The 27,927-nt window shown below is 35.6% G+C and overlaps 1 protein-coding gene and 1 pseudogene across 3 annotated transcripts in view; one reads left to right on the top strand and one right to left on the bottom strand.

Annotated features, from left to right (window-relative positions):
• The window catches only part of MAPK10 (mitogen-activated protein kinase 10), a 316,646-nt gene that overhangs the window by 180,354 nt on the left and 108,365 nt on the right, over positions 1 to 27,927 (bottom strand). The window lies entirely within an intron of this gene.
• Positions 20,068 to 20,667, top strand: LOC123595737 (annotated as a pseudogene).

Below are 27,927 nucleotides of genomic sequence, written 5' to 3'. Positions count from 1 at the left end.
TGTGCACATATTTAATTTTCATGCTTTTATATATTTTTCAGTTTTACAGTGAAGACTGCATCTTTTTAATTAAAAATACTACTACAGTGTATAGTAAAATAACAGATGTAAAGCTTCCTTCAGTTTCTTTTTTAACTGAAAGAAAACATAACAAATATCTAAGCAACTTCTTTTCATAGATAAGAAACTTAAGACCTAATAATAAATGGTTAGGAAATCTTCCAAACTCATACATCATCAGTGAGGCAATAAGGACTCAAATTCAAATGTGATAAATGTTATGTAGTAAACACAGATTAAATTTCTAAAAACACTGACCAGCAAACATTTTAAACATATTAGAAATGGCCTCTCAGGAATTGTTTTCTAATTCTACCTAAAATTCATGTATCTGGGGCCCAAACCTAAACACAAGTATTTCACTTAATTTTCTAAAATATCCTGTACAGAATTACATTAACACAGAGAAAAAGGATTTTTTCATCATCCTTTTCATTTGGAAAATTATTGCTTAAATTGGTTCTAACAGTTTTAACAGGCACCACCAGTTTAGATCTCATTATCAATCACAAAAAGCATTTTATCCAGGTGAAGTATATAAACCACTACCTTTGCCTAGTTACATCTTTTTCTTCAACATTCCTCAAGACATTTTGCTATTCAAATATCAAGAGGTATAAAACTCAGCTCTTCGGTTACTTCATGAAACCTATGTACCTACCACCACCACACCTATAATTCTACTCACACAATACTCAGCTTCTAACATCCTCATGCTCCACACATCTGTAATAATTTCTAGGTTTGTATGTGTTTGTATATGAATTACACATGATCTTCTCTAAATAGGAGCCAGAAAGGAAAGATGACATTGTTTTCCTCACCGATTCTACATTAATAAGATGATATTTGTAAAGCATATAGTGCCTTTTACATAATAAGTACCAAATGTATGTTTCTTATATATACAATGTGATAGATAGATAGATAGATAGATAGATAACATTTCACATCACAGAGGATAAATACATAGAGACTACAAGTCCCAAAAAGTAAAAACAGCAATAGTGATACACACTAAAGCATTTGGGTTTGGTCAGAATTCCCTATAATATGTAAAAACATTTTTAATATTAACCTTATTTCAAAAAGAAAATTCAAATTCCCATCACCTGGACTAAATGAAAAATATCCATGTATTTAGTATCCACTGTATGTCAGGTAGCTATACTGGACAGTCATGTACAATACTGAAGAATTCAAAAATAGAAGGTGAAAATCAGTGCCTTTATGGAATTTCCATAAAATTAAAATATTTGCATATACATGGGTTTATTTTTAAATCCTCAAAGTTAAAAATTTACCATTAAAGTAACTTTTAAATTTTTCTAAGGATTGACTTTTAAAAATATATTTATTTTAACACAGACGGACATAATAATATGCCTTAAGCAAGAAAAAAAAGAAAGAAACCTTTGGGCAATTAACTCAAAAGGCAAAATGAAATCTTAATTCCACTAAACAAGTAGCATTATTGCTTTAATTATGTATCCCCACAATAACCAGGCCAATAGAGGCTATTCATTAGGTGAAATGTCAACTTGAATCCTGGAGAGGTGCTGAACTTACACAAACAACTTGGTCCCTTAAGTGATGTGGAAAAATCTAACAACATAATGAGAAGAATAAATTCAGAGGTCACTCTATCTTCCAGTCACTTAGCAACTAAATTGGAGTGAAGAGGGCAAGAGGGAAATGATTTCTAAAAATAATTAACCATAAACTCTGAAGTAGAGATAAGTAAAAAAGAGGATGAAAATGGAAGCAGCTTTTTCCATGGTTTCAAGCCAGCTCTTTTTGTAGGGACATATTTACCACCACCCAAAGACCCAAATGCAAGGTCTGTTGCCCTTCCTTTCTATCTATACATCTCTCTGTCCCCTCCACTTCCCTCTTTCTACTGCTATCTAGAGCCTTTCTCATGGCCTCCCTCATGGTTTCCTTCCACCATGGGGGAAAGATTTATCTGACTAGCCCCTTCTGCAGGTATAATTAGCATACATCTATCTTGCACAGTCAACTCTAAATTCTAAAGTACAAACTTCAGAAAACACAAATGCAAACAGATACTCATCTCATTTAGCAGCATAAAGTTTTGTTTGTTTTTAATTTAGTCAAAACTTCACAGAATGAAGAAATAAAAAGAGGGTATTTGGGATATTGCCAATACAAACTCATAGCACAACCCAATGCTTCAAGCAGAAAAAAGCAGGCCATAAATTCACATAAAATCAAACATTCTCTTATTCTTTTAGCCTTAGTGCAACAGATAATATTTTGAAACCTTTTTTAATGTTTATTTATTTTTGAGAGAGACAGAGACAAGTGCAAGTGGGGAAGGGGCAGAGAGAGAGAGAGAAACATAGAATCTGAAGCAGGCTCCAGGGGCCATCAGCACAGAGCTTGACATGGGGCTCAAACCCACTAACCACAAGATCATGATCTCAGTTTAAGTCAGACACTCAACTGACTGAACCACCCAGGCACCCCAGTGCAATGGATATTTTAAAAGAACATTTCCTGGGGTGCCAGGAGTAATATGATTTCAAAAGAATTTAAGAATCATGAATCATGTCCATCTTTTTTCAACAATGGTAACAGAGCCTTTACATTTTTAAAAAATGTTTATTTATTTATTTTGAGAGAGGGGAGAGAATGTGAGTGCATGAGAGCAGGGGAAGGGCAGAGGGAGAGGGAGAGAGAAAATCCCAAGCAGGCTCCATGCTGCCAGCACAGAGCCTATTGTGGCCTCAAATTCATGAACTGTGAGATCATGACCTGAGCCAGAATCAAGAGTTGGACGCTTAGCCAACTGAGCCACCCAGGCACCCCAGAACCTTTACATTTTGATAAGTAGACAGGCCACAGGTAGGGAAGAAGGGCAATGATGTCAAGAGTTTTCCTTAAAAGCAAAAGAAATATTTTGTTTTCCCCCTTTACATATATTTATTGTATAATTAACTGGTTGGTATTTAGAAGGATATATATATATATATATATATATATATGTATATACACACATATATATAGAACTCCACTTGCATTTAAAGTTGGAAAAGCTAGTTCAAATTGTATGAGTATTTCTTAACAACAAACACAATGTTTTTGGTTTCTTCTAGTGATATACTCAGCCTAATATATTTGTAATGGCATTCGTATCTAGAATTTTAGCATTTGGATCAGGGCAAACATCTCTATTTGTTTATTAATTTCTGTCCTAATCTCTAGGCCCTCTATAACCTTTAAAAATGTTCAGTAGACTCAGTTGTGTCTTAATTATCTCACAACATAGGGAACTTTTGAAGGAACAAATTGAATATCGCCAAAGATGAACATTTTTATGTTTTGTATCACTCTCCTCTCCAATGAACATGTTTTGGAAGCTCTCCCTTTCCTTGAATTGAAAGCTGACTTCAGCTATCCCAGCTGGGACAGAGCCCACTGAGTAGAAAGGAATTGGGAAATGTCAATCAGCTTTGACAGTCAGGATTTAAACTCCAAGGAAAAGTACAGAAATGTAAAAAATCCAGGTCGGATCCAGAAAGCATTTACAGGTTAGGATCAAACTAAACAGGAAGAGTATGAAGGTGTAAATCCTGAGAAATTGTGTTGAGAAAATGCCATTCAGCATGTCACTGGCTTTTACAGGTCAGTGGTTTGACAGGAACAGTTCAAAATGTAGGAGGAAAAAGCCATATTGGATGGCTACTCTGCTAGTATATCTTTTACAGTAAACAAGACAGTATAGAAATTATAGTGACCAAACATATTTATAGATAATAAAACAGGCACATTTCTCATTTACAGTGGCTTCTTTGTCACAATGCTGGATTCCCCCTTCAGGACTGAGCCACTCATTTCTCCAGCTGCTGGGAGTTTTGTCTGCTGACCGCACACAGCGGAGTCTCTTCCCAGGAATGGCCCACTGCTAAAGGGAGCTTCTCTACCCAAAGTTATCCCCCTTTCCCAGTGAGTGTGCGGTACAGCCCCCAAGCCCCTAACACACTTGTCTTAATTGAAGGCATCTCTGTAGGGTCACTCCCAACTTCACAGCTCCCCATGGGAAATGAATTGTAGTTTGGCTTCACCTTCTGCCCATGCTGCTGTTCCTACCTCCTTACAGGTGTTTTTCTAAAAACACTCTCCAAAGCATCACTCTAGCTCAGAATATGTTGCCCAGGAAATCCATCCTAGAAAAGTTGATACCAGCAATAGTTCTGGGAAGCCCACTTTAAGATGGAATTTGGATCTGGATAACCTGTCTGGTAAGGATGATCCCATCACTAGGAATAAGGCCTAGTATGCACTAGTGGAACAACTGCTGTAACTTTGACAAGTGATGGCCTGAAATGCAGTGCATCAACAGGTGCAATATCTTAGATACCTGAGAAGTTGAAGAGACATCATAACTGAAAATACTGTGAAGGCATGCCAAAGGGGCACAGAGCCAATCTGAAAGAGTCACCAATGGCCAAATGTGGAACCATTTAAGCAACAATATAAAAATGTAGTATTGAATTCTATTCCAAAATAGAAAATAAATACACATGAGTCCATAATTGACATAAATTAATTATTAAGTAAATAAATTAATGGGGGAGAAGAGACAAGTCTCTCTATAGAAGTTTTCCAAATAATTTATGTTGATATCCACCCCCTCCAGGAGGAGAAACTTAATTTCTACCTTACTATCTCACCTCCTGATTCCCCAGGGTGAACTTCCTTAGTGATTTATATCCAGAGTATAGAAGGGGGGAAAAATGATATTAGAGTGGAGAAACCTGGCCAATACTACCTCAAAGAGGTGATCAAGGCTAAATTATCAATGATAAGTCATGTTGAATTCATGAACCCTTTATATGATATGATGAAAATGGCACTTAACTTTGTGGTATCCTCCAAAAAAAAAAAAACCTGCAAACCCTGTCTAACCATAAAAGAAGCAGTGGACAAACCCAAATCAAAAGACTTCTGAAAACAATAACAACAACAACAACAACAGAACTTGACCAGGGTGCCTCAAAAATATCAAGCACTGAGGGCAAGGAAAGTCTAAGAAACTAGTCACAGACCAGGGAAGCTAGGGAGACATTGAAGTAATTCATAGTGCTAGGTCAGCCAGAGAACTGCTTGGTAGCAATGAATAATGGGAGTAGGCAGCGGTAGCAGGTGTCTAGAAGCATCAGAGTGCAGAATCATTCCATTTTTTAGGCTCTTACCTATGCCTTAACCCTTGGTTCTGGACTGGTCTTCCAGCCATCCAGAAATATCTGTGAACCCTTTTGTGGAATCCCTTTCTGCTTAACCTAACAAAGGCAAAAAATAGATCTTTGCAGAGTAGAGATTAAACAAAAACCACAAGGTACCTGGAGAAGTTCCACTTAGAACCAATACCGAAACTTTCCCCCAGTAAATTGCTAAAGATTAGCACTAGTTCCTTAATGGGGAAAAACTGGAAATTAATACTGGAACCCATTACTCTCTCATTATTCAATTATGTATTGATCTCATTAGAGAAATTGGCTTGATGTTTTCAATGAATTCTGTCATCCTCTTCATAACATTCTGAGTTAAAGAAAACTTCTAGGTATGTTTTCACATGTAGATATCTGGACTAGATAATTAAAATCAATATTATGTTATTTAGGTGGATAAACCTAGAAAAGTATAGGAGAGAATATTCTTTACCTCCCCTGAGAAGATTTTAAATTCAAAATAGATAGTCCTCCTTGCTAAGAGCTATTAGACTAAGTTACAAATATGTGGAAATTTTCAGCTGCAAAGTGCAAAAAAGTAAAATTGCCCTAGAAATGCATTTTATCACAGAACCAATAGTCAAAGACAACATTAGCCTGAGTTGCCAAAGCATATCTAACATATTCCCAGCCTCTTTATTTTAAACCACATTTAATCACTTTTCAATTTTGCTTTCTGTTTGTTAAAATCTGTATGTCAACGAATTTGCTTTGGAAAATAAAATATAGTTCCAACTAAATTTCAAATAACCTCTACTAGCATAAATATTATTTCAACTTTGAAATACTTTAAAAATCAAATGGATTAAGTATTCCCAAATGTGGGGAAAAACACATAAGCAAACACACTTTTTAAGCAAACCAATTGTATAAATAAATTTCACATCATTGACTAATCATAAGATAATTTCCATTAATGAAATAGCTTAATTGATATTTCATGTTATTTGACTATAGATATAGGCAATTATTTGAAAACCACAGTTCTACAGCCATACCACCCTGAACACACCCAATCTCATCTGAAAATGAGCAGTGCACACACATGGGTATTTGTATGTATGTATAAGTGCATATGTGTTACTAAATTAGAGATGTTGGTCCATAGGTCCACAGCCCCTACCATCTAAGCCATGCTTTGTATCTTTTGAGCCACACTTAACCCCTTCACAACTGATTAGACTATGCTAACCTAGTTGATCTGGCTTTTCTTGGGAATTTAAATTAGAAAATTAAGAGACTATAAATTATATGAAGGAATAAGGTGTGTTTCAAAATGAGGCTATGAAAGTGAAAATTGAGCCACATGTTACTACAATGATACATTTAAGTCATCACTAAAATTTAATAAACATTAAAATTTATTGAACACTTATGTGCCCAGAACTATGCTAAATGCTTTACATGCATTATCTCATTTAATCTTCACAATAATCTTATGAGATGGATACTACTCCTGTTAACCACATTTTATAGATAAGGAAATTGAGTTACAGAGGGGTGAGTAACTTGCCCAAAGTCCAACCCTGGCAATCTGAATCCATACTTCTTATTCTTATTCACTCACAGTATTTTCAGTAATATTTTTTTAAAAAAAGGAAACTAAGAGAAACTATAAGAAGATGATGTAGTTCCTTGAAAAAGAGAATCTAAAATAAGAATCTTACATATCTAGTTCCCTTGAAAACTAACTATAATATACAACCTGCTATTGGGCTCATGTGAGATTTCTATATAATTAAAATCAAATGTACCAAATAAACATAATTAATTTGTGTACTTGCATAAGCTTAACAAATCGCTTTATGTGTTATTCCTTCTAAAGTTTCCAGTGGATTGCTGTTTCTAATTACTTGTCTTAATATATTTAAATTTAAACAAACAACATGGTACTCTGAGGAACACCAAAATTCTGAAATTGAAATTAGGCTTATAACTTAACAAAATTATAATTAGCTATTTTTAATATCAAAGAGGCAAAAAGTACTTGTCAAAGAACCCAATTACAAGTATTTATTCAGTAGCTAGTATTACATTGTTCAGACATTGTGAGGATATAGCAATGAGCGAAACAAAAAAAGAATGCTTTACCACATTTAATTTACATTCTATTCATATCAGACCATTTTAAAAATAAATTAAGTGTTGTATAGTGAAAGATTCATGCCATTAGGCAACTTCTACGAGAATGATGCCAAAGCACAACTTAAAACTGCAAGGCCTCGGGGCGCCTGGGTGGCGCAGTCGGTTAAGCGTCCGACTTCAGCCAGGTCACGATCTCGCGGTCCGTGAGTTCGAGCCCCGCGTCAGGCTCTGGGCTGATGGCTCAGAGCCTGGAGCCTGTTTCCGATTCTGTGTCTCCCTCTCTCTCTGCACCTCCCCCGTTCATGCTCTGTCTCTCTCTGTCCCCAAAATAAATTAACGTTGAAAAAAAAAAAAAAACTGCGAGGCCAGAACTGACCAACCTCAACCCACATAACTGAAAAAGAGGCCACTCTTATGAGAACTCTTATTAAATCGGCCTACTGGTTGAGCTTTACATTTGATCTTTTAAATAAATATTTACATATTGTGGCCACAGAGAAGTCATAAATTGTAATGACTGTCCAAATAAGAAGTTTATTTGCTCATGCTCATTATTTTTTCTTTTATATATTTTTTTAATTATTTTTTTTTTTTTTTAGGGAAAGAGTGTGTGCACACACATGCATGCACACAAGTGGGAGAGAGCAGAAGGAGAGGAAGAGAGAGACTCTTAAGCAGGTTCCGTGCCTAGCACAGAGCCCGACACAGGGCTCGATCTCACAAACCAGAAGATCACAATCTGAGCCGAAATAAAGAGTAGAATGCTTAACCAACTGAGCCATCCAGAAACCCCACCCCTGCCCATTCTAGTTGACTGACTTCCTACATGAATTCTGTATGACAACACAATAAAATTCAAATGGAATTCATGATGCTGAACTAGACTCATAGAATAGTAATTAAAGCATGCAATGCCAATAATTGACTTAGTAAATCAGTATTATAGTAAACCTTTATATCATATTATATAATTTGAGAATAAGAGAGCAGGAAAGGTTATCTTGGGCATGGTTTTTAACACATATAATAGGATTATTTACATAAAAATAATATACCCAACATTTCCTATCAACAGACATACTTCAAACAGCAAAATAGGCTACTCAGAAATGTACATGCAGATTTACTACCCTCATGTTATATAGAGTCTAATTTCATTCTTGATGTTTGATAGCTGACAACTTTCCAGCTCTCCTCTTTTCCCATCACCTCCCCCACTTCTGTCTGGGCAAGTTGTTAAGAAAGCTCAGATGCTCCCTTTTTTGGTGACATCAGGAAGTTCAAACCAGTCAAGTCCTGAGCACTGCACACAGAAACCCTCATCTCAACCCCACCCCTAATCACAGTAAAATCCCAACTCAGTCTCCTTTCCCTGTTTTCTCAAACCCATTTTTGACCCTGCTTAGGAACATGTCTGCTCTCCCCCCAGAAAGTCTCATTATATGAGTAATTAGACTTTTCACAGTCTTGGTGCATGTATAGTATCATTATTCTCAAAATCTAAAGCAAATTTTGGGTGGGAGACCCATCTCTCCTCTGCAAGGTGACCATAACAATTGGCAAAGCATGCATGTCTAGATGATAATTGCCATTGCTGGGGGTCTTTATACTCTTGCTTTGGCTTGCTAATGGACTCTTCTGCCTGCTGAAGAGCATGCACTTTGAGCTGCTGCCTACTAACTAGCTTGTGCTTTGAGCTATGCTACTTTGTGCTACATTTGCTGAGTTCTACTGAGCTTCTGTTAGGATTTAACTGACCTATGCAGGACATTTCACTATTTGACATCTAGGGACTAGAGTATGGGATTGGGGCCTTCCTTAAAGTGGCCCTGGATCATGTGTCTTGGCCAAGACCTATCTGTGTATCTCAGATTAAAACATGTGTCTTGATTCCAACATATACCACCACTGATGCTAGGCTCGGGATGTATGTTTCACCCAGGAATCGGCCCTTTCTTCATTCAGAGTGCTTAGGAGAAAGACTGAGATCCTGTGTAACATATTGTCTCATTGGGTGGTCTTTTGTGTGGATCTGCTTAGGAACATGCCCTGCTCTCCCCAGAAAGCCTCACTATGTGAGTAATAAGTCTTTTCATACACGTTTGGTGCAGAATGACATAGTCTCAGCATCTGAAATAAATTTTGAGTAGGGGTCCATTCTTCCTCTGCAAAGTGAGCATAACACTCCTCCACATTAATGACTTAAATATGCCAGTTTTTTTTTTAGGTCTTGTTTTAGCTATAGCTTAGTTGCCTTATATATATATCCAAAATTCCATATGTAAGAGAGTTAGATCTCTACCTCGATTCTGATGACCCAAGGGTATGAACAAATGAAAACAGCCCAAAGTTTTCATGTAATAAACATTTATTGATATACAACAGGCCTGAAATTCTGCTACACATTGAGGATATAGTGGGGTTTTCAGTCTAATGGTAAGAACAAAGATTAATCAATATCATTTCAAGAAATGTCAATTTTCAACTGTGACAACTTCCGGAGAAAGAAAGTATATGATTCTATCCTGGCCCATCTATTATAATAGGATCAATCCTGGTCAGTTAAAAATATTAAGGAAGTGATATATGGGCTGAAAGCTGAAGAATGAGTAGAAGTAGATAGATAAAAAAAAGAAGTGTAGAGAATGTCAGACAGAAGGACTAACATTGGCAAAAACACTGTTGGAGGGAACATAGAGAAATGTGAGTGACTGAAAGTCAGAGCAAGCATTATGGATGAAGGGGTTCAGAATAAGCATCATATTATCAGACTTGTGCATGAAAATGATCAGTCTGGGAATGCCTGGGTCACTCAATCGCTTAAGCCTCCGACTTTGGCTCAAGTCATGATATTGTGGTTCTTGAGTTTGAGCCCCATGTCAGGCTATGTGCTGACAGCTCAGAGCCTGTAGCTTGCTTTGGATCCTGTGTTCTCCCTCTCTCTCTGACACTCCTCCAACTGTGCTCTGTCTCTCTCAATAAATAAATAAATAAATAAATAAATAAATAAATAAACATTAAAAACATTAAAATAATCAGTCTGGGTAAATATAAAGAATGATTTGAAGAAGACAGAGTAGTTGAAAATCAAATATCAATAACCCAAAATCAGCCCTATTAATTTAAATCATGAACATATGTATTTCTTCCCTTTCTTTATCTCCGAAATTTTTTTAACGTTTATTTATTTTTGAGACAGAGAGAGACAGAGCATGAACGGGGGAGGGTCAGAGAGAGGGAGACACAGAATCTGAAACAGGCGCCAGGCTATGAGCTGTCAGCATAGAGCCCGACACAGGGCTTGAACTCAGGGACCGTGAAATCACGACCTGAGCCGAAGTCGGCCGCTTAACCGACTGAGCCACCCAGGCGCCCCTATCTCTGAAATTTAAGAGAACATAGTCACTGCATAGGACTATATATACCTCAGTTTGTGTTTTCTTCCAAGTTTGAGATATAAAGTAAGAGAACCTTACCTTTGAAATAGAAGTTAAATAAAAATTACCAAAAATGAATGAGATTCACCATTTATAGGAATAACATCTTAAATACAATTTCTCTATTGCAATGAAAATCAATCCTCATTTACTTCACAGTAATCTAAAACTTATAGACACCAGATGTTTGGTTGGCCTAAAGAAACTTTGAAGTTAACGTGTCCCAATTAGTGTATAAATTCAACTACTAAAGCACATTAATACCCTAGGGGGAAAAAAGTTTTAATACCCAAACAAGAATCTAAATAGTTTAATATATTTGGTTTCTGTGTAGTAAAAAAGTTAATAGCAGGCCTGAGACTGCTATCCTTCAAAAGGCCTGCTTGAAATTACAGCCATTGACTAAAGTATGGAAACTTGGATTGGAGGGATGCTTCTGCCATTGCCAGAATTGATTAGAATGTCAAAACTGTATGTGCAAGCAATGTGGTTTATGCTGAACACCTGCTTACCTTATGAGACTCTCAAATTTTGGTATGTGCCAGACAAAGGAGACAACATGACTAGCCCCCAATAAGTATCTTAGGCCCTGAGTCCCAACTGAGCTTCCCTGGTAGCCATATTGCCACAATTTGTTGCTGGAGAAATTACACATGTCCTGTGATACTCTACTGGGAGAGGACTCTTGGAAGCTTGAGCATGGTTTCCTTCAGACGTCACCCTGTATGTTTTTTTTTTTCCTTTTGCTAATTGTACTTTGCATCCTTTCACCTTAAATTTTTTTTTTAATGTTTATTTTTGAGAGAGAGTGCAAGCAGGGGAGGGGCAGAGACAGACAGACAGACAGACTGACAGAATCTAAAGCAGGCTCCAGGCTCTGAGCTGTCAGCACAGAGCCCAATGAGAGCCTTGAACTCATGAACCATGAGATCATGTCCTGAGCCAAAGTCAGACTTTAACTAACTGAGCGACTCAGGCACCCCGCATCCTTTCACTTTAGTAAATCCTAGCTGTATGTGGAACTATATTCTGAGTCCTGTGAGTTCTCCTATGAATCTCAAAATTTGGCAGTGGTCTTTGGAACCCTGACACAGTTGTCATATTTTATAAGGAAGTAAAAAGAGAGTTAATATATCATTTATTCCTATTTTAAAATTCTTACACTTAATAATTACTAATAAAATATTAACACATAGGAGCGCCTGGGTGACTCAGTCAGTTAAATGTCTGACTCTTGATTTCAGCTCAGGTCATGATCTCGCAGTTTGTGGGTTCGAGCCCCACATCAGGTTCTGCGCTGACAGCGTGGAGACTGCTTGGATCCATTCTCTATCTCTCTGTCTGTCTCTCTCCCTCTCCCCCTCTCTCTTTGTCCCTCCCCTTCTTGTGCTCTATCTCTCTAAAAAATAAACTTTAAAAATATATATTAACACATATTATTTACCTGGTCACATTTCATAGGAAATATTTCCAGATGACACTGTATTCTTGGTGCCCACTGATACAAGATTTATTGTTAGGTTTCTCTCCTATATATTCTCTGTAAATGTATCCCTGGATATATAACCCAATAAATATATAGTTATAAGTATAGACAGTGATAAGATATCTTAACACATATGCATATGCATTTCAAAAGAGAAAGTGGAAACAGAAGCTTCTATCAATAGACTTCTCTGAGAGTACATCAAGAGAAGCCTTTTAATTATGACAGCATACAGGGTAATGCAAATGGTACATGTATCACGCTAATTAAATATGGAATTTCATTTCTTAAAAGTTAAAAATCTAGCTCTCAGCATGTGCTCATATACGTGATTCTCATTGAGGTGAGCTTGGCAGGCATGACTTTATAAAAAAATGGAATCTAAGTGTGTGAGGAATTCACATAATAAATAAGAAACAAGCTTCTTTTTTATCACCTGGGTGTCTAAATATCCAATACTTATTTTCTTTCCACTTTCCACTTTACCAGACTTTTAGTGGACAGTTATGTTTCAAGATCATAGTGCATTTTGGAATTATTGTATGCAAATATAATGAAAGAAATGTAATTAGTTTTAAAAAATAGAAGAAAAACAGCATATTATTAGTGACAGGTTAAAAGATCATTGTTTAATAGTCATAATTATAGTACATTATCCAGAGTTTTAAGATTATTTTGAAATTCTTTTATAGGACACAAGCTAGTATAGTAAAGAATATCAAACCTTAAATATATTTTCCTCTAAGATTTTAATTCAACACTGTGAATTGTGTATTATTTCAATCAGTTTCTGAATGAGCTACCCAACTATGTAAGAATCTAGGAGGAAGCCATCACTTTAACTTCTCCTCAAGAGTTTCAAAGATAGTTTCAGAAAATATGAAATGACAGATGTGCTTGGAACTTAATTTTCTATTCTATGTTAGGACAATATGCTGAAGAATTCTGTGTTCTCTGTTACAAGTATGACTGAAGACCATTTCCATAGTGAGAATGAATTTCTTAAGAGTCTGATATGGCTGTCCCTAAATATTTACCAATATCATTTCAAATTATTAAGTTTTGCACATGAGAAATATACATTCCCAAAGCATTGTAAATCCAATTTACCTGGCTTCACTTGGAAGCATGTTTTCAATGGCTTTGGTGAACTGTTTTCCTTGATTTTTTTTTTTTAAAGTTTTATATCTAATAATAATGTATTGTGAATGTCACAGTTTGTCTTGTGAGTCATGAAAACATAAAACCCCTAATGAACCAGAAATGAAAAGGGGGCATTCTCATAGTTACCCCCACATATTTGTTCTCCTGGGAGTGGCAAAAAATGTAAAATATTCGAATATTACAATTATATATACTTCGAATATTACAATTATTTGAAAAAAGACATATAGATAATACTACTATTCTCAGGTCTCTAGAATATTTTCTCATCTGTCAGCAAAATCAGTTACAAGGTAGAATCCATCCCAAAAGACATTTAGACCAGCCTTGGGGATTATGTACAGCCAAACTAAAATTATTCAGAGATTCTCAAAGAATGGCATTATTATACAGGGAAAACAAACAAACAAAATATAAAATCCCTCAGCATAAACACAGAACCACTTGTGGGAAGAGCACAGTGGGACACTGGCTGCCTAACTTGCATACACTAGGTCCTACCACCCTGTGCTCTGATGGAACTGCCCCTCTCAGTCACACTTGCCTCAGTCCCAGTGGATAGACCCCTCCCCCAGAAGACAGCACAAACCCCTGCCCACACCATGTCTCCTGACAGGAGAGTTTTGCAGAGCCTCAGTTTTGATGGAGGTGGTGACAGGTCTTATTTCACAAGCAGACCAGAGCACATCTAATTAAAACCCACCAAATTCAGGCCAGGGACCAGACACTGCTCACAGCAGGCAAGAAGAGTCTCTGCAGACAACTGGCCTAGAGAATAGAGCAGCCAAAACACAATAGTAGAGTGCACGCAGCACACACCAGAGACACTTCCTGAAGTGCCATGTTATGGGCACTACATAACCTCTTCTTCATAAGGCCATTACTTTTAGGAGCAGGAGATATAATTAGCTTTCTAACACAGAGAACGAAGCAGAATCTTAGACAAATGTGAAGATATAGGAATTTAACCCAAATGAAAGAGAAAGATAAAGCCATGGCCAGAGATCTAGGTGAAACAGATATAAGATATAAGTAACATGCTTGATGGAGAATTTAAAGCAACAATCATAAGGATATTCACTGGACTTGAGAAATGAATAGAAGACATCAGTGAGACACTTACCTCAGAGATAAAAGAGTTAACAAAGAATAAATCCAACCACAAAAGACTCTTAATAATAGAAAACAAACTGAGGGTTGATGGAGGGAGGGAGGTGGGAGATGGGCCAGATGGGTGATGGGTATTAAGGAGGGCACTTGTGATGAGCACTGGGTGTTGTATGTAAGTGATGATCACTGAATTCTACTCCTGAAACCAATAGTGCACTGTATGTTAACGAACTGAAATTTAAATTTAAAAAAGAATGAAAGATGAAAGTACAATAAACAAGATTAGAAACATGTTGATGCAATGAACACAAGGCTGGAAGAATCAGAGGAACAAATTCATGACCTAAAGGATAAAGTAATGGAAAAAAGTGAAGCTCAACCAAAGAAGGAAAGAAGAAACAAAAATAAACTTAAGAAATTCCATCAAACATAATAACATTCATATTATAGGAATCCCAGAAGAAGAAGTGTCAGACAAAAGAAGGCAGAATATTTATTCGAAAAAATAATAGCTGAAAAACCTCCCTAATCTGAGGAAGGAAAAAGACATCCAGATCCAAGAGGCACTCCCATCAAAATCAACAAAAGCAGGCTCACACCAAGACATATTGTAATTAAATTTGCAAATATAGTGACAAAGAAAAAAAATCTTAAAAGAAAAGTAGCAAGACAAAAGATGTCCTTAACTTATGAGGGAACATGCATAAGGCTAGCTGGAGATTTTTCAACAGAAACTTGGCAAGCCAGAGGGAGTGGCATATATTCAAAATGCTGAATGGAAAAAATCTGCAGCCAAGAATACTCTATCCAGCAAGGCTATCATTTAGAATAGAAGGAGAGAGAGGTTCCCAGATAAAGGAGGTCATGACACTAAACCAGCCCTGCAAGAAACAGTAAAAGGGACTCTTTGAGTGGTAAGGAGAGACCAAAAGTGGCAATATAAAGGCAGTTAACATAAAAGCAGTAAAAATTATTATTTCTGTAAAAATAAGTCAAGGAACTCACACCAAAAAAATGATATAAAAAATAATTATATATACCTAAAATGTGGGGAGAAGAGGAGAAAAGAATGGGTTCAAACTTAAATGACAATCAACTTGACATAGATTGCTATATGCAGAAGATAACCATATATCAAAAACCACTAATAAACATGCAAAGAATAAAGAGAAAGAAATCCAAATATATCACTAAAGAAAATTAGCAAAATATGAGAGAAAGACAAGAAAGGAGTAGAGAAAATCTCCAGAAAATAAAAACAAAACACAAACCAGTAATAAAATGGCAATAAATACACATTTATCAATAATTACTTTGAATGTAAATGGACTAAACACTCCAATCAAGACACAGAGTACCAGAATGAATTTAAAAAAAAACAACCCATCAATATTTGCCAATAAGAGACTCATTTTAGACTTAAAGACACCTGCAGATTGAAAGTGAAGGGATAGAGAAACATTTCCCATGCAAGTAGATGTCAAAATAAAGCTGGAGTCATAATACTTCTATTGAACAAAACAGACTTTAAAACAAAGACTGACAAGAGACAAAGAAGTACACTATAATAACAAAGGGGACAATAAAATAAGAAGACATAACAATTATAAATATTTATGCACCCAGCATGAAACACTCAAATATATAAAACTTCTATATTTATATAAACTTATATATAATTTATATAAACTTATATATATATAAAACTTAATAACAAACATAAAGGAACTAATGGATAATAACACAACAATAGTAGGGAACTTAACCATCCCACTTATATCAATAGACCATCTAAACAGAAGGTAAACAAGGAAACAATGGCTTTGAATGACAACACTAGACCAGACGGGCTTAACAGATATATTCAGAACATTCCATCTTAAAAAGCAGAATACACATTCTTTTCAAGTGTACAGCGAACAGTCTCCAAAATAGATCACATATTAGGCCACAAAAGAGGCCTCAATAAATACAAAAAGACCGAAGTCATACAATGCATCTTTTATGATCACAACACTTTGAAACTAGAAGTCAACCACAAGAAAAAACCTGGAAAAAGCACAAATACATGGAGGCTAAACAGCATGCTACTTAACAATGAATGGTCAACTAAAAAATCAAAGAAGAAATTTTTTTAAAAAGCACATGGAAACAAAGGAAAAAGAAAATACAACAGTAAAAAATCTTTGGTATGCAAGCAAAAGTGGTCCTATGAAGAAAGTATATAGCAATACAGGCTTACCTCAAGAAGCAAGAAAAATCTCAAATAAACAACCTAAACTTACACTTAAAAGAGCTAGAAAAAGAACAGGAAATGAAGCCTAAAGTCAGCACAAGGAAGGAAAAAATAAAGATTTGAGCAGGAATAAATGATGTAAAACTAAAAACAAAACAAACAAACAAACAAAAAATAAAACAAATCAATGAAACCAGGAACTTGTTCTTTGAAAAAAATCTATAAAATTGATAAACCTCTCACTAGAGGAGAAAGAAAAGAGAAATGAACCAAGTAAATAAAATTACAAATGAGAGAGGAGACATACCAACCAACACCACAGAAATACAGCAATCATAACAGAATATTATAAAAACTATATACGTCAATAAATTGGCATTAGAAGAAATGGATAAATTCCTAGGAGCATATAAATTACCAAAACTGAAACAGGAAGAAATAGAAAACTTGTACAGTTCAATAACCAGCAAAGAAACTGAATCAGTAATCAAAGAACAACAAACAAGCAAAACTCCAAGTCCAGAGGGCTTCACAGGCTGATCCTACCAAATACTTAAATAAGAGTTAATACGTACTCCTCTCAAATTCCAAAAAATAGAAAATGAAGGAAAACTTCCAAATTCATTCTATGAGGGTAGCATTACTCTGATACTAAAACCAGATGAAGACACCACTAAAAAAGAGAACTACAGATTAATATCCCTGATGAACATGGATGCAAAATTCTCAATAAAATATTAACAAACTGAATCCAACAATACATTTAAAAAATCATTCACGCAATCAAGTGGGATTTATTCCTGAATTGTAAAGGTGGTTCAATATTTGCAAATCAATCAACCTGATAAATCACATTAATAAAAGACAGGATAAAAACTATACAATCCTTTCAATAGATGCAGAAAAAGCATTTGGCAAAGTACATTGTCCATTCATGATAAATAAGAACCCTCAAAAAAGTAGAGTTAGAGGGAATATACCTCAACCTAACAAAGGTCATATATGAAAAACCCACAGCTAATATATCCTAAATAGGGAAAAACTGAGACCTTTTTCTTTATGGTCAGGAATAAGACAGAGATGTCCACTCTCACCACTTTTATTCAACATGGTACTGAAAGTCCTAGCCACAGCAATCAGACAACAAAAAGAAAAAGGCATTCAATTCAGCAAGGAAGAAGTAAAATTTTCACTATTTGCAGATGACATGATACTATATATAAAAAACCCTAAAGACTAGACCAAAAACTGCTAGAAATGATATGCTAATTCAGTGAAGTTGCAGAATACAAAATCAATGGGCACAAATCTGTTGCATGTCTATACATCAATAATGAAGCAGCAGAATGAGAAATTAATGAATCAACCCATTTACAATTGCACCCAAAAAATAATACCTAGGAATAAACCTAACTGAAGAGGTGAAAGACCTGTACTCTGAAAACTATATAACATGGATGAAAGAAATTAAAGACGACCACAAAGAAATGTAAAGACATTCCATTATGGATTGAAAGAAAAAATATTGTTAAAATGTCTACGCTTCCCATAGCAATCTACAGATTTAACGCAATCCCTATCAAAAATCCCTACAACAGCATTTTTCACAGAGCTAGAAAAAACAATCCTAAAATTTGCGTGGAACCACAAAAGACCCCAAATAGACAAAGCAGTCATGAGAAAGAAAAGCAAATCTGGAGGCATCACTATTCTGGATTTAAGTTATATTACTAAGCTGTCGTGATCAAAACAGTGTCATACTGTCACAAAAATATACACACTGATCAACAGAACAGCATAGAAAATCCAGAAATGAACCCACAATTATATGGTCAATTAATCATTGACAAAGCAGGACAGAGTATCCAGTGGGGCGCGGGAGGGGGGGACAGTCTTGTCAAGAAATGGTGTTGAGAGGGGCGCCTGGGTGGCGCAGTCGGTTAAGCGTCCGACTTCAGCCAGGTCACGATCTCGCGGTCCGGGAGTTGGAGCCCCGCGTCGGGCTCTGGGCTGATGGCTCGGAGCCTGGAGCCTGTTTCCGATTCTGTGTCTCCCTCTCTCTCTGCCCCTCCCCCGTTCATGCTCTGTCTCTCTCTGTCCCAAAAGTAAATAAACGTTGAAAAAAAAAAAAATTAAAAAAAAAAAAAGAAATGGGGTTGAGAAAACTGGTCAGCTACATGCAAACTGAACCACTTTCTTACACCATACACAAAAATAAATTAAAAATAGATTAAAAACCTAAATGTGGGACTGAAACCATAAAAATCCTGGAGAAGAACACAGGTATCTTGACATCAGCCATAGCAACTTTTCCTAGATATATCATGTGATGCAAGGGAAACAAAATCAAAAATAAACTATAGAGACTACATCAAAATAACCCTATGTGCAGCAAAAGAAATAATCAACAAAACTAAAAAGGAATCTACAAAATGGGAAAAGACATTTGCAAATGATATATCCAATAAAGGGTTAGTTTACAAAATATATAAAGAATTTATAAAACCCAACACCCAAATACCAAATAGTCCAACTAAAAATGCACAGAAGACATGAGTAGACATTTTTCAAAAGAAGACATACAGACAGCCAACAGACACATGATAAGATGCTCTACATCACTTATCATTAGGAAAATGCAAACCGTAACTACAGTGAGATATCACCTCAAACCTGTCAAAATGGGTAATATCAACAACATAAGAAACAACAGGTGGTGATGGGGATGTGGAGAAAGGGGAACCCTCTTGCACTGTTAGTGGGAATGTAAACTGATAGACAACAGTATGGACACTCCTCACAAAGTTAAAAATAGAACTATCTATCCAGCAACTGCACTACTATTTACCCAAAGAATATAAAAAAAAAACTAATTCAAAGGGATACATGCACCCCGTGTTTGGAGCAGCATTATCTACAATAGCCAAATTATGGAAACAACCCAAGTGTCTACTGATTGATGAATGGATAGAGAAGATGTGTGTATATCTATTACACAATGGAATATTACTTAGCCATAAAAAAGAATGAAATTTTGCCATTTGCAATGACATGGATGGAGCCAGAGTATAATGAGTCAGTCAGAGAAAGACAAATACCATATTATTTCACTCATATGTGGAATTTAAGAAACAAAACAGGTACTGGCCTTATTCTCTGCCTTTCTCTTCTTGTATCTGAGGCTGCTCTGCTTTTATCAGCCCCTGGCCCACAGTCTCTTTGAGACCAAGCACCATGCCTTCAATTAAGTTGTAGAGTTCTGATGGAGAGATATTTGAAGTTGATGTTGAAACTGCCAAGCAGTCTGTGACTATCAAGACCATATTGGAAGATTTGGGAATGATGAAGGGAAGGATGACCCAGTTCCTCTACCAAATGTTAACACAGCAATATTTTAAAAGGCCATTCAGTGGTGCACCCACCACAAGGATAACCCCCCTCCTCCTGAGGATGACAACAAAGAAAAGTGAAGAGATGATATCCCTGTTTGGGACCAGGAATTCCTAAAAGTTGACCAAGGAATACTTTTTGAACTTATTCTGGCTGTGAACTGCTTACACAGCAAAGGTTTGCTTGATGTTACATGCAAGACTGTTGCCAAAATGATTAAGAGGAAAACTCCTGAGAAGATTCCCAAGACCTCTAGTATCAAAAATGACTTTACTGAAGAATAAGAAGCCCAGGTACACAAAAGAACCAGTGGTGTGAAGAGAAGTGAAACGTTATGCCTGACACTGTACCACTGTAAGGATTGTTCCAAATAGTAGTTGCACTGCTCTATTAAATGTCTGTTAACATTAGACAAACAGTAGACAAATACAGCAGCAAATCAGTTGTTTTACCAGAATGTTGTCCTCCTCGCATGTGGAGTTTGAGTACAGATTCCAAACTTATGGCTGAGTTTCTTCTGGTATGATCAAAAGTTTCTTTTTTCTTTGCTCTGAATAACTGACGTATACGTTCTCAACGTTTATTTATTTTTGGGACAGAGAGAGACAGAGCATGAACGGGGGAGGGGCAGAGAGAGAGGGAGACACAGAATCGGAAACAGGCTCCAGGCTCTGAGCCATCAGCCCAGAGCCTGATGCGGGGCTCGAACTCACAGAGCGCGAGATCGTGACCTGGCTGAAGTCGGACGCTTAACCGACTGCGCCACCCAGGCGCCCCTATACGTTCTCTATAAGAGAGATGGCATTTTGGGATTTCCATCTCTAAATATTTCTAAATCTTAGAAATCTCTCTAAAGCAATTTCTGCCTAGCTTATTTTTAGTTACCTTTAGTTTAATAACCTTTTAAAAGTTGGCATTGTGAATAAAACAAGTTGCAAAAAGTTTTCTGAAAAAGAATTAAAATAAAAACAAAACAAACAATCATAGGGGGGCAAAAGAGAGAAGCAAACCAAGAAACACACTCTTAACAACAGAGAACAAACTGATGGTTACCAGAGGGAAGATGGGTGGGGGGATGGGTTAATTCGGTGATGGATTAAGGAGGACATTTATTGTGATGAGCACTGGGTGTTATATGTAAGTATTGAATCACTAAATTGTACACCTGAAACTAATATTACACTGTATGTTAACTACCTGGAATCAAAATAAAAACTTAGAAAGAAAATGAAAAGACCATATGGCAGTAATATGGGGGGAGGGGGTATCAAGATGAATCTACATTATGCCAACACCTGAAAAAAGAAATCCTATTAATATTACATGGTCAATGTTTATCAAGCTTTGATTACATAGAGATAACTTTAAAAAACCATAAAAATCGAGGCTCTCCTTTTCTCCAGCATCTATCTCTGAATATAAAAACTATCCATCTATCCATTTTATAGTAGGATAAATTGTTATGAAGGAAATTATTGACCTTTTTAATGGTCCACTAAAAATGCAGAAAAACAACTAGCTTTTAATTGTGTGCATAATTTAAAAATATAGAATATATAGGAAATCTTATTGCAGCTATTTCAGATTTTATTTTATGAAAAATCACATGCATAAAATACTTTTCAGATTAAAATTAAAATGGCATGTTAATAGAATAATTTTGACTTGTCAGAACTGAAAATCATCATTCATGGTTTGGAAAAAATATTTCCTAGTTTTGATCTTTAAGTGATTATTAAAAAATTAAATTCATACAGTTTAATTGATTATAAATGTAGTTCCCATTGAGTATTCTGTTTCTTTTTGAGGGTTATTAATTTCATTTTGAAATGGGAGATTAAGCATGTGAATTGTCAGTACATGAATTCATATGATAATTTAAATTGTACCACTTTAAGAAAATAGCACATTACACATAGAGATTTGGCATATTATTTTCCAAAGAAATGTTCAAAGAGAATGCAAGGTCCCTATATATATCCACATAACCTACTGTTTGCTACTAATTTTTAAAATAGACTATTATGCGTCACCTGGGTGGCTCAGTTGGCTAAGGTTCTGACTCTTGGTTTTGGCTCAGGTCATGATCTCACAGTTCGTGAGTTCAAGCCCCACATCAGGCTGTGTGCTGACAATGCAGAGCCTGCTTGGGATTCTCTTTCTCCCCTCTCTCTTTGTCCCTACCCCACTTATGCTCTCTCTCTCTCTCTCTCAAAATAAATAAACTTAAAAAAATTTTATAAGAAAATGAACTATCGCTACTAATTTAATCTCATAAATATATTTTGAATATTCTGCTTGCATGTAAATGAGGAACCATGAAGACTACTGAAATTATTGATTATATCACTCACTTGCCTAATACTCAAATATATGAAAATTAATGTTAGCCCTGTTCTAAGAAAATTGTACTTACACAAATTCATCTTGCTAATTTCCTTACAATAGCACTAATTTATAAGTTATTTCTTTAAAACCACCCTTGATTTATTCACCTTTATTTTTATGCAAATAAAATTTCAGCAAAATATTACTACTTCATTTTAATCCCAAAATATTGAATAACATCTGGTCAACATTTTTATCACTTATTGCTTCATTTTCAATTATAAAATCTCTGTACTTTTAAATACTTAATCTACTTTCTGTTTTATTAATCACCTTTTTTATCTGCTCAGATAGGAATGGCAATTTAACAGCCCTGGGAAAAGTTGTCTAAAAATCTACAACTGGGATAACTAGAAAAGGTACACTGAGGGAATATTAAAATTTTAGTTCCATTTAAAATTTCATCAGAAAAATATGAATTGATAAGGTTTAGAATCTTCACCCAAGATGCTAATAAGAAAGTCAAAATGCAAGGAGGCATATTTTTAATAGTCTAATGAATTATCCTGGTTTAAAAATGATTTCTATAGCATGTTTTATGATTATGATGTATATATTTATGATGCATACATTATTATTACCCCTAAAGAGCTTGTTATCAAATGTGTAGAAGTAAAGTTACCAGACAAAACACAGGCAATATTTGGGACATACTTATACTGAATAGTTATTTGTTCTTTATTTGAAATTCACATTTCACAGGGTATCCTGTATTTTCATTTGCTAAATCTGGGATTTTATGTAGAAGCATAATTATAGGAATACTAATTCATTTTTCCCTCACATTTGAATTGAAGAAACTCTTGATCTTTAAATGTTGCAAAAAAATGTGTTCTTAGGACCAGCTACATAATCTGAGGAACCCTATGCCAAATGAAAATGCATAGCCTCTTTTTCAACAATTATTCTTTCAAGATGGCAATAGTAGGGTATTAAATCAAGTGCCCACGAAGCTAGGCCTGTTCTTAGAACCTCAGGCATTAGGAAATATATGAACTAAGTGTCCTTACATTACAGAGAAACAAAAATTGGTTCATTTTTAACAGGAACAACAAATGTCTGTAAAGGACAACCAAGCAAATATTTTAGGCTTTGAAGGCCATATAGTTTCTGTCAGAATATTAACTCTCCCATAAATAAACTGATGAGCATGGGTTGTGTTTCAATAAAACTTTATTTACAAAAACAGTTGGTGGACCAAAATTGTTAACCCCGTAGTTTGCTGACCCCTGGACTATGCTACAAACATAAGCAAAATTACCAGTTAGATTTGTTTAGATTCTAAATAGATATACCCACTAAGGCAAAAAATCATCTAGGGGATTGCAATCATTTCCCTGGGACATTATTTTTGCAAAGATATGTAACAGAATCTATTTTTTAATGTATGTATCTTTAAATTAAATTCAGTCATCTAGCTCAACTAAACCACTGTCCCAATTTTCTAGGTCCATAAAAATATATATCAGGAATGACAAAGGAGAAACGTAATATATATTTGCTTTCTCCTCCTCTTCTATTTAATTTCTTTTACTTTCCTATGCTTTTCTTGGAATAAAACTTTAGAGTCCAAGGAAAGAACATGAAGAAAAGCATGAAAATGACTGTATGTTCTATATTTACTGGAGTAAAGGCTGCATGCCAGGCCATGCTGATCTGAAGATGAGACTGTTCAGGTCTAGAAGCCTCAAAGACTTTCTTGGTGTTCCAAGAGTTTTCACATAATGCAAGCCCCTTGGTAGTAAATAGGTGAAGCAGTTATTATTTTCACTTTAAAGATAGGAAACTGAGACCCAAAGAGGATAAATGTCTTCCTACAGTCAAATATCAGAAATAGAAGAGCGAGGCTTATGTTCCAATCTTCTGAGCTTTCTGTACACAGAAAGTACAGAAAGACTCCTGTTTTTGAGTAACTGATAGACAAATATGGACGAAGAATGAAACATAAAGACCCAATGAACAAAAACATACATTTGAATAATTTGGGTTATTCAGACATCCTTATACATAATCTAAGTTCTCAGTGAAGTCAGAATAAGTGATGGTTATGTAAGACTTAGTTACAGGAATAATTGCAAGTTATAGGGTGGAGAAAACTAGTTTTAAAACAGCCTAGTGAAAAAATATAAATTTTCTGAGGGACTTCCACAAAGATTTGGCTGATTGGGTATGTCCCAGTCATTTTGGTGGTGAGTTTTCAAGCTAATCCTTTCCCTCTGAGTCTGAAAAGAAGTGAAAAGTTACTATCTTGTACAGTGGACTGGGAAGAGTTGTGTCTAATCCATTCGGTTTAGCACCTATCTGCAACAGGCTCCTTCCAGAGCAAAAACAGATTTTTCTCCATTTCATTTTGACCTGACTTTCTTAACCCATCCATCTTAATGGCTGGAATAAAAAGAGATGCTTGGAACCCCAGAATATTATATTATGTCTCCCAAAGTGTGTGCCTTCCTTTTAAATTATGCATTCTCACCTAATACTACTTTTAAATGTGACTTGGAGTGAAAGGAAAAGAAAAATACAGGATTATTAGCCAAGGGTTTCCCTTTAAAACCAAAAAGAATATGTAAAATGATTGTCTTCTCAACCATAATATGTATCAGAGTGAGGCTGCCAGGTTTGATGCAAAGAAAATGAAACTTTAGAGTCATAGTATCTGGCTCAAATGCAGACTCCATAATGTACTAGCCATGTGACCTTAAACTTGATCTGTGTTTCCATTTCCTTAGGAAAAATAACATCTCTATTGTAGTGATAAGGAGAAGAAATGAATGACATTCTAGGGGCACCAGCGTAGTCAGTTGAGCATCCAACTCCTGATTTTGGCTCAGGTCATGATCCCAGAGTTGTGGGATTGAGCCTCACATTAGGTTCTGCACTGAGGGTGGAGCCTGTTTAAGAATCTCTCTCTCCCTCTCTGCCCCACTCCCCCACTCACACTCATTCATCTTTCTCTCTCTCTATTAAAAATAAAAATAAAATTAATGAATGTAAAGATTCTAATATGTAGGTTCAATAAGTAGTTTTATTTGCTCTCATCTTTTGAGTATAAGCAACAATACTCTTACAAAAATATATTTCAAAATTCAGAATAGATTGAAAATTCTGAATTGAATTTGATATATATTATAATGTTACTTATAAAATATGAACAGTTTCTGTTTTAAACTTATTAAATATCTGGTTTTCACTTTAATTTCCTTTATTATACCTAGGTGCTTTTATCTAATCAATGAACATCTAGACTAATTCTTCGATAATAAACACATATAAAAATAAATGGCTGATATTCTGACAAATGTATTAACAAAGAGAATTTGTTTTCTTTTCCACTCAACTAAACAATGAATCAACTTTTCCCATTCACCATTTCCAAATCACCACGATCAGTTTCCCTAATAATATGGATTTTTTATGTAAAGATCCCAGAGTTAACTTTCTAATTCTCAAAGATTATAATAACAGAAATACTATCTACTAAATTCAGGGAAAATTACAATCTTAGACATAAATCTCCTTGTAAGGAAAAATTTCAGCCATCTTATATACTTGATAAAGTAGGCAGAACTTGAACACATTTTCTAAAAGCCATGCAGCAACATATTAGAAGAAGAGAGAAGAGTCAAGGGAAAATAAATAAATAAAATACATAAATAAAATAAAATAAAATAAAATAAAATAAAATAAAATAAAATAAAATAAATACTACACCAGGTATCCCTTCTCTACCTTGATGCTATAGTCATTTTCCAGATTATTTTCCAGACTGATAAATCATATTATTTTTTTAATTTAAATGGTGGTGCCATTAACTGAAATTGGGACTTCAGAAGAAGGAGGGGACTACAGGGTGAAGTTGACAGATATAGTGCTGAGTTTGAGGTGCTTGGAAACCTTAATTGTGGAGATACTTAGTCCATGATCATATATACTGGCTTATTCTACACACAGCCACCAGAGGAACATTGCTAAAATATTAGAGCATACGTCTTTACTGGGCAAACTCCAAATGGCTCCAATTTCATTCAGAGTGAGATCAAAAGTCCTGAAAGTGGTCTTTTAGGTTACTCAATCTAGCACCATCAACAGCTCTAAACTTGCTTTCTACTTACCTCACTAATTCCATTCCAGCCACACTGGCATGGTAGCTCCTCAGAGACCTCAGGCTCACTCTCACCTCAGGGCCTTTGCTCATGCTCTTCCCTTTGCCTAAAACTCTCTTCTCCCCAATACCCATGTATCTTCTGCCCTGGCCGGCTTCAGCTCTTAACTCACACATCACATTCCCAGTAAGGTCTTCCCTGACCACCCTAGTTAAAATTGCTACCATCTGCCAATCCCAGTACTGTGAACCCTCGTTTCCTGCTTTCTTCAGTCCACAACACTGTTCTCTGTAAACGTGAAATGTATTTTGTTTGTTTGTTTTTTCGTTTGTTTGTTTGTTTATTACCTGTCCTCTCCTACACCCCCAACCTCCTTCCTGACCCATAGAATATGAATTCTGCAATGGCAGGGAATGTTGACTTTTGATTCACTGCTACATGTGAAACAACATAGTAGCAGCTCAACAAATATACGTTTCATGATTAATGCCACAGTGCAGGAAAGATGCCCAAACAGAAGCAATGGTTTAGAAGACCCATAAGTGGGGTGCCTGGGTGGCTCAGTCAGTTAAGCATTGATTTCAGTTCAGGGCATGATCTCAGGGTCATGAGATCAAGCCCTGATTTGGACCCTGAGCTAATAGTGGAGCCTGCTTCAGATTCTATCTCTGCCCCTGTCCCACTTGCACACCCTCTCGAAATAAAAAAACATTTTTTGTTTTCTTTTTTTTTTTAAAGAGTCACATAGTGAAGGCTGACATTAGCACATCCACTGTGCTATACAGATACACACTTTTCTAGATGTTTTTATAGCTCTTAGGTTACAACTAAAGTAGCATTAAGCTAGGGAGAAAGTCTGTATGAAAAAGAGAAGAAGCAAAATGTTTAGGCACTTTTAAAAAAACACTTAGAGAAACAAAGCCAACCATTTTGTGCTTCTTAATAATTTGTGAAATTATAACACATTCATGTAAAATCATTTTTAATGAAAGATAACACAAAACCAAAGAATGCACTGAACTGTGCCAATCTATGCAATGGGGAGTATATGAAAGGTAAAGTTTCTTGCATTTGAGATGCCTGCGATTTCTAAAATAGATTTTAAAATATATTACTACTCATCAACACTTACTTGGTCTTGATCTTATGCCTCTATTTAATTATGCATCAAATGAAGGGCAGTTTTAGTGTTTCAACTCACAATAGTTCTTAA

This window comes from Leopardus geoffroyi, chromosome B1, assembly GCF_018350155.1.
Source record: "Leopardus geoffroyi isolate Oge1 chromosome B1, O.geoffroyi_Oge1_pat1.0, whole genome shotgun sequence".
Classification (NCBI taxonomy): domain Eukaryota; kingdom Metazoa; phylum Chordata; class Mammalia; order Carnivora; family Felidae; genus Leopardus; species Leopardus geoffroyi.
This window is presented reverse-complemented; position numbering and strand designations above follow the sequence as displayed.